Source organism: Dasypus novemcinctus, chromosome 18, assembly GCF_030445035.2.
Source record: "Dasypus novemcinctus isolate mDasNov1 chromosome 18, mDasNov1.1.hap2, whole genome shotgun sequence".
NCBI lineage: Eukaryota > Metazoa > Chordata > Mammalia > Cingulata > Dasypodidae > Dasypus > Dasypus novemcinctus.
The window spans coordinates 86,324,226-86,331,786 of NC_080690.1; the positions used below are offsets into that span (position 1 = coordinate 86,324,226).

The 7,561-nt window shown below is 46.0% G+C and overlaps 1 non-coding gene across 1 annotated transcript; it reads right to left on the reverse strand.

Annotated features, from left to right (window-relative positions):
* Positions 1-6,675: 6,675 nt before the first annotated feature.
* On the reverse strand, positions 6,676-6,748 carry TRNAK-CUU (transfer RNA lysine (anticodon CUU)). The gene has a single exon. It is a non-coding gene; the product is annotated as a tRNA-Lys (tRNA).
* Positions 6,749-7,561: the final 813 nt, after the last annotated feature.

Below are 7,561 nucleotides of genomic sequence, written 5' to 3' on the forward strand. Positions count from 1 at the left end.
ACTTATTTATTGGCTTAGAAAATATTGTAATTTCTTCTTCTCATCTTCTGACTGTAAAGGGTCTAATGCTGTGGCTATTTGTTGACACAAAGCCCATACTGAGAGTGGCATTGACTTTCCTTTTGATATGCTCTACATAAAGTCTTCATTACACATTTCCACTGTTTCAAATTTAAAAGATGATGACCATGAGGATGGAACCAGTAGCAATGTTTCTGGACCAACGCAGAGCTTCAATAAATCGGCTGTTTTCACAGACACCCCATTAATTGTTAATAAAGTTTTTAGAACCTGAGAATATTCTTCCAAATGTCCCATTTGATTACCCATAACCCTGATAATCCATGGAAATGTTACTTACCAAAAAGACTCAAGTCAAACTTCTTTGGACAACATTCACGACCCTCTCAGGAGTCCTTTCCACTGAAGTGGAAGACACTTCTTCAGGCTCCATGTTGGGCACCAGATGTCAGCGACTAGGGCCCAAAGGGTATCAGGAATGACACAGAGAGAGAAGGGATCAGGGGATCTGTGAGTAAAGACTCATCAGACAAATTTATGGCTTCAGAGGGGTTTCTATTTATACCCCAGGATACATGCGAACAAGCAGCTACATGTAGTTAAACATTAATATTACCTATAACCTACAGAATTCAATCGACTATTGTCTCAAGTTACCCATCCATCCTAAGAAACTAAAAGGTCTTATCTCATAGTACAAAGCCTAGATGTTTTATGTAACTACCAAGTACATGTGTTCATTACTCTTGTAGCCCATGACAACTTCGTCCTGCTTGAGTGTTCTTTCCCAACACTCCCAACAGCCTAACTTCTTACATTGCAAGTGTTACCAAGGAAACAGCATGTCTTTCCATATAAGATCATTATGTCTTTGTTTCCAACAGCTTGTGACACTAAGTCCAATTCAGCTTTGGTTTCAGCAGCAATCACACATTTGGAAGTCAGACTTATCTCCTTTAAGTGTGTTAAATAGATGTTGTAGTTGATACAAAGGAATACCTAATGTGAGTCTTATCCAGTTTATGACTCCTAAAATATGCTGCAAATCAGTCAAAGTAAGTTCAGAAGGAATGGTTAACTTAAAGGCTGATGGCCGCACATTTCTTTTGGCTAAAATATAACCTAAATACTGCCATGGTTCAACTCTTTGAATTTTTTCTTGAGCAGTAAGTTACCTATTAATTTGGACGATGTGCAGAACTTCATGTAAAAGAACTTGTAAGCTTTTTTCTGTATCAGTTGCAAGTAAAATATAATACATATAATGATAAAGAATAACTTTTGGATGTTTTTCATGAATAGGTTGTAAAATTTGATGAAGTAGATAGACAAATGGTAGGACCATTAAACATGCCTTGAGGAAGCACAGCTCATTAATATCTCCACATGGGAGAAGCATTGTTAATAGTTGGTAAGGAAAAGGCAAACCAAGGGTAATTTTGTACAGCTAAGGGAATAGTTAAGAAACAATCTTTCAAGTCAACAATAATTAGAGGTTAATTTGGGGGAATCAAAGTGGGGTTAGGGAGATCTGCTTGTAAGGTTCCCATGGATTGAATAATTTTGTTAATTTGTTTAAGATTATGAATAAATCTCCATTTTCCAAATTTCTTTGGAATATCAAAGATATGATTGTTCCAAGGTCTGTGGGACACCTTTAGGCAAGCAAGGGCTAATTGTTCTTTCACCAGTTGATGTGCAAGATAAAATTTCTCTTCTGATAAAGGCCACTGATTAACTCTTACAGGCTTGTTGGAGATCCATGTAAGGGGCAGAGGAGTTAAATGATCAGTGACCATCAGCAAAAATGTGGAATGGTGATTTTGGCATTCCATTGAGATAATCTCTTCCCCACAAATTAATAGGGATGGGGACAACATAAGGTTGAAAATGTTCTTGCTGTCCCTCTGGCCCAGTTACCTATAACAGCATAGAACTGCACTGTGTAGTTGTTGAGCCTCCTATTCCTTGCAAAGGAAAGGAGCAGAAATTTTTATGTCAGGCAGATGGCCAAAAGGACTCTGAAATAACCAATACATGAGCTCCCATGTCAATTAGCCCAGGAAACTCTATTCTATTTATGGATATTATTAGCATAGGTTTATTTTGCTATAGGGCTTGAGTCCAGAATTGTTGAACAGTAGTACTGGTCAAAGCCCGCAGCTCAATTTTTAGATCCTGATTTGAAAGGAGGCGTAGGAAGCAGCAAAAGTTGTGTGATATCCTGCCCCTTTGGAACAATTTGAAACACATTGGAACTAAGCATAATTTTTATCTTTCCTATATAATAATTATCAATAACACCAGGGTGAACAGTGAACCCAGTAATAGTAGTACTGGATTGTTCTACAAGAAGACCAAAGATATTTTTGGGTAGAGGGCCCCAAACACCTGTTGGAACCAATTCAGTCTTATTCTGTTCTTTTAAAATTATTTCTTGAGTGGAGCAAAGGTCAAGTCTGGCACTACCTCAGGTGCTTGCTTTAGGGTCAGAGATTGAAGACCAAGCATTTCCCCAAATACCTGTGGTTTGCTACAGTATGTTTTGGAGTGCTGGGAGCCCTGCTCTGGGTATTTCCCGATAGGGGTCACCCTTGACTGTCAAACCAGAATTTGCATTGATTAGCCCAATGCTTTCCTTTTTTACATTCAGGACAGACTTGAGTGGGCAAGCGTTCAGAGGGAGAATAATTTTTAACAGTACGATTCCTCTGAACATGTCCTCTTTTCCCACATTTAAAACAAGTGACATTGATATTAATAAGAATGGCAAGAACTTTTGTTTTATGAGTCTCAGTACCCACATTTTGACAAGCCTTCAGATAATCTCCTATGGCAACTGCGGTGGATTTAATAGGTAACAGAATCTGTTGGCAATCAGCATTAGCATTTTCATAAGCCAATTGCATAAGCAATGTATCAGCAGCTTGAGTATTGTCTATTTTTCTATCAATAGCCTCTTTAAGCCAATCTATGATGTCCATATAAGGTTCATGGGCACCCTGTCTAATGGAGGCAAAAGATTTCTGAGGGCATTTACTTTCTAGTACAGCCTTCCATGCCTTTTGAGCAATTTCAGAACATTGAGTGAACAACTTCTGATCTGCTTGAACCTAAGCCTGAGGATTGGCAAATTGGCCTATACCAAGAAGGGCTTCAAGAGTTACAAGGGAAGAAATTGTAATATTGATGTGGAGAAAGTGGCCACAGTAGCTGCTGACAGTAGGGAGAGGGAAGAAGAGATATGATGTGGGTGCATTTTCAGGATTTGGAGTTGTCCTGTGTGGTGCTGCCAGGACAGATGCTGGACATTGTGTGTCCTGCCATGGCCCATTGGGTGGAATGGCAGAGAGTGTAGAATACTATGTAGACCACTGTCCATGTGGTGCAGCAGTACTCCAAAATGTATTTACCAGGTGCAATGAATGTGCCACGATGATGGAAGAGGTTGTTGATGTGGGAGGAGTGGGATGGGGGGGGTATATGGGGAACTCATATTTTTTTAATATAACATTTAAAAGTAAGTAAAGAGAAAAATAAATAAATAAAAATAAAACAATAAAAAGAGCAACAGAAATCTGGTGATTAAGGTTTTGAATATGCTGCTGTTCAGCTCATTCATGATATTCAGTTAGCCAAATGCTGTATTGAGCCAGTGTAGTGAGAGTGCGGACTAACGTTTTCCAATCTACTGGTATCATTTGCCAAGGGTCCGAGGAGTCCCTCCTTATAGGGGGAGGGCATTCCATTGTCTTTCATACTCCTTTTTTTTTTGAAAGATTTATTTATTTACTTATTTCTCTCCCCTTCCCCCCCACCCCAGTTGTCTGTTCTCTGTGTCTATTTGCTGCAACTTCTTTGTCTGCTTCTGTTGTTGTCAGTGGCATGGAAATCTGTGTTTCTTTTTGTTGCGTCATCTTGTTGTGTCTGCTCTCCATGTGTGTGGTGCCATTCCTGGGCAGCCTGCACTTTCTTTTGTGCTGGGCGTCTCTCCTTACAGGGCATGCTCCTTGCACGTGGGGCTCCCTTACATGAGGAACACCCCCTGCATGGCAGGACACTCCTTGTGCATGGGGCTCCCCTAAGTGGGGGACACCCCTGCATGGCATGGCACTCCTTGCATGCATAAGCGCTGCACAGGAGCCAGCTCTACACAGGTCAAGGAGGCCCGAGGTTTGAACCACGGACCGCCCATGTGGTAGACGGACACCCTAACCACTGGGCCAAGTCTGCTGCTCATACTTCTTTTTAATTATTTAAAAACATTATAAAGAAGGGGCTCATGAACAGGCTGTTGTTAAGGATTTAACACCACCAGATACAAACTGGCTGATATATCCCCTTCCTTTAAGGCTTCTTTTAAACATTTTTGCATTTGGGGAACAAAATTATGATCACATTCAGAGATATCTCTCTCAAGTACGTAGGACTTAGGAAGTTCTTTGATTGCCTCAGGGGCTGAAGGTGCCAATAAAGACTCATATGGTTCAGGATCAGAATCCAATTGTACAGCTCAAGGGCAAATTTAATTAAACCCAGAGAACTAAATGCTCAACTGTAACCTGTCCTCCTTCTTCTTGATGATAGTTCAATTTCTCACCCACCTTTTTCCAGTGTCACAAATCTAAGCTCCCCTTATTGGGAAACCAAGGACAATATCAAAAATATACTGGAAAAAAAGACACAAGTCACTCCTGTGCAACCTTAGCTCCAGCAGCTTTGAGTAGCTGCTGCAAAACCTTAAGAAATTTTGATTGTTCCTTAGATAACTGTGTTTCCATAGTTACAATGAGTCATGAACAGAAATTTTCCTGCTTCCCTTGCCAGGAATGTATATCAGTCAGTATCCCTCCTTGTCCTTGTCACTGCCTCAGGTCCCTGTTCTGGTGCCACTTGTTGGGGTTCAAAAGTGGGAAGAGTTTTATCCAGCAAGACTTAGATGCATGAAGAAAGTACACACATACACGCGTTGTATGCTTAAAGAAGCTTCCTTTATTAGTTTTTACCCAGTATATATATTTAACAAGTGATCATGACTTAGGAATTTGTTTTCCTAGTTAATTATAAGCATTTCTTATCTAGTACAGCTTATGATTAAATGTCTCATTGTGTGTTCCAGCAGGTTATGTTCCAAACATTACAGTTGCTTTCATCCCCTTGAATACTCAACAAATTTTCCTTGGTACTACATGACTTACAAGGTCCTCAGCCAGACCTGATGGTGACAGCTGCATTCACCTATCATGCTCAAAGCTTTTAGGACCATTGCATTCAGCTATCCAAGCCAAACTTCCATCAAGGCCTCATAGAGGCAGCCTGGTTCACCACAATCCTTGGAATTCATTGGCTTGCAGATGCATCACTCTATACTGTCTTCATCTTGAAATGGCCTATTTTCCAAAATGTCTATGTCTCTTCTTCCATTCTTATAGGGACAGCAATCATATTGGACTGAGGGCCCACCCTATCACAGCATTTCCTCATCTTAATTAAATCAGCAAAACTCTATTTCCACATAGGTTATTTTCTGAGGTACTGGGATTAGGACTTTTTTATCTAATCTTTTTTTTTTTTTAAGATACATAGATCACACAAAATGTTACATTAAAAAATATAGAGGGTTCACATTTACTGCCACTCCCCACTCCACCCCTTCCTCCCACATCAACAACCTCTTTTGCGGTCACCCCTCGGGCTGAAGTGTGGTTTGCTGGCCTGGCGGGGGAGCAGCCACGGCAGGCCAAGCCGCTGCCCCCATAATAGGGTGGCTGGTCGGACTCACCGCCACCCCTGAAGGAAGCTCAGCATGGGCGCAGAGTGCCCTCGGGTCTCCCCTTCTCGGCAGCCATGCTTCCGTGGCCGCCCCTCCTCCTGGATGGCGCCACACGATGCCTTGTGGGGCGGCACCCTTCTTCTTCTTTCTCCCTGCGCAGGCGCAGGGCGGAAAATTCCAGTCTGCCCTTTTCCCCTCCCCCGACAGCAGCAACAGCCAGGCGTGGGCGGAGAAATCCAGTCTGCCCTTTTCCCCTCCCCCGACAGCAGCAACAGCCAGGCGTGGGCGGAAAAATCCAGTCTGCCCTCTTCCCTTCCCCCGACAGCAGCAATATCCAGGCTTGGGCGGGAAACTCAAGTCTGCCCTCCACCCCAGCAACAGCAGCCACCAATCCCTAAACCCTGCCCCTTCCCCCAGCAACAGTGACAGCCAATCCCTAACCACCACCCCTCCCCCGTCCAGTACCGCCCACTGACCTTTCGCCGGCAACCAATCAGAACAGGGCGTGGCTTTGACCAATCAGCCTTCCTCAGCCCCTATAAAACTGTTGCCTCTCCCTCAATAAAGTGGACTTGCATGTTTACCTTGTCTCCGCGGTAGTTCTTCTGCCGTGCGCCCTCCAGTCCTGAGAGCCCCCGACAAGGGCCTGGCCTCCCTTGTCCCCAGTTCGTCGCCTGCTTCTCCGGGCGACCCCTTCGTCACCGGCTTCGCCGGGCGACCCCGTCAGCCGAACCGCGCAACCCCTTGTGAGACCGATCCCTCGTCTGCTGCCGGACCGACCCCTCGTCCCAAGCGGGACGGACCCCTCGTCCAGAGCTGGACCGACCCCTCGTCCGCAGTCAGACCCCACCTCTACCGACCGAGCAAGCCGCCGCAGTTGTCGCCCAACGTGGGGCTCGAACCCACGACCCTGAGATTAAGAGTCTCATGCTCTACCGACTGAGCTAGCCGGGCAGCTGCGGCGGCTTGCTTGGTCGGTAGAGGTGGGGTCTGACTGCGGACGAGGGGTCGGTCCAGCTCTGGACGAGGGGTCGGTCCCGCTTGGGACGAGGGGTCGGTCCGGCAGCAGACGAGGGATCGGTCTCACAAGGGGTTGCGCGGTTCGGCTGACGGGGTCGCCCGGCGAACCCGGCGACGAAGGGGTCGCCCGGAGAAGCAGGCGACGAAGGGGTCGCCCAGAGAAGCAGGCGACGAACTGGGGACAAGGGAGGCCAGGCCCTTGTCAGGGGCTCTCAGGACTGGAGGGCGCACGGCAGAAGAACTACCACGGAGACAAGGTAAACACGCAAGTCCACTTTATTGAGGGAGAGGCAACAGTTTTATAGGGGCTGAGGAAGGCTGATTGGTCAAAGCCACGCCCTGTTCTGATTGGTTGCCGGCGAAAGGTCAGTGGGCGGTACTGGATGGGGGAGGGGTGGTGGTTAGGGATTGGCTGTCGCTGTTGCTGGGGGAAGGGGCAGGGTTTAGGGATTGGTGGCTGCTGTTGCTGGGGTGGAGGGCAGACTTGAGTTTCCCGCCCAAGCCTGGATATTGCTGCTGTCGGGGGAAGGGAAGAGGGCAGACTGGATTTTTCCGCCCACGCCTGGCTGTTGCTGCTGTCGGGGGAGGGGAAAAGGGCAGACTGGAATTTTCCGCCCTGCGCCTGCGCAGGGAGAAAGAAGAAGAAGGGTGCCGCCCCACAAGGCATCGTGTGGCGCCATCCAGGAGGAGGGGCGGCCGCGGAAGCATGGCTGCCGAGAAGGGGAGACCCGAGGGCACTCTGCGCCC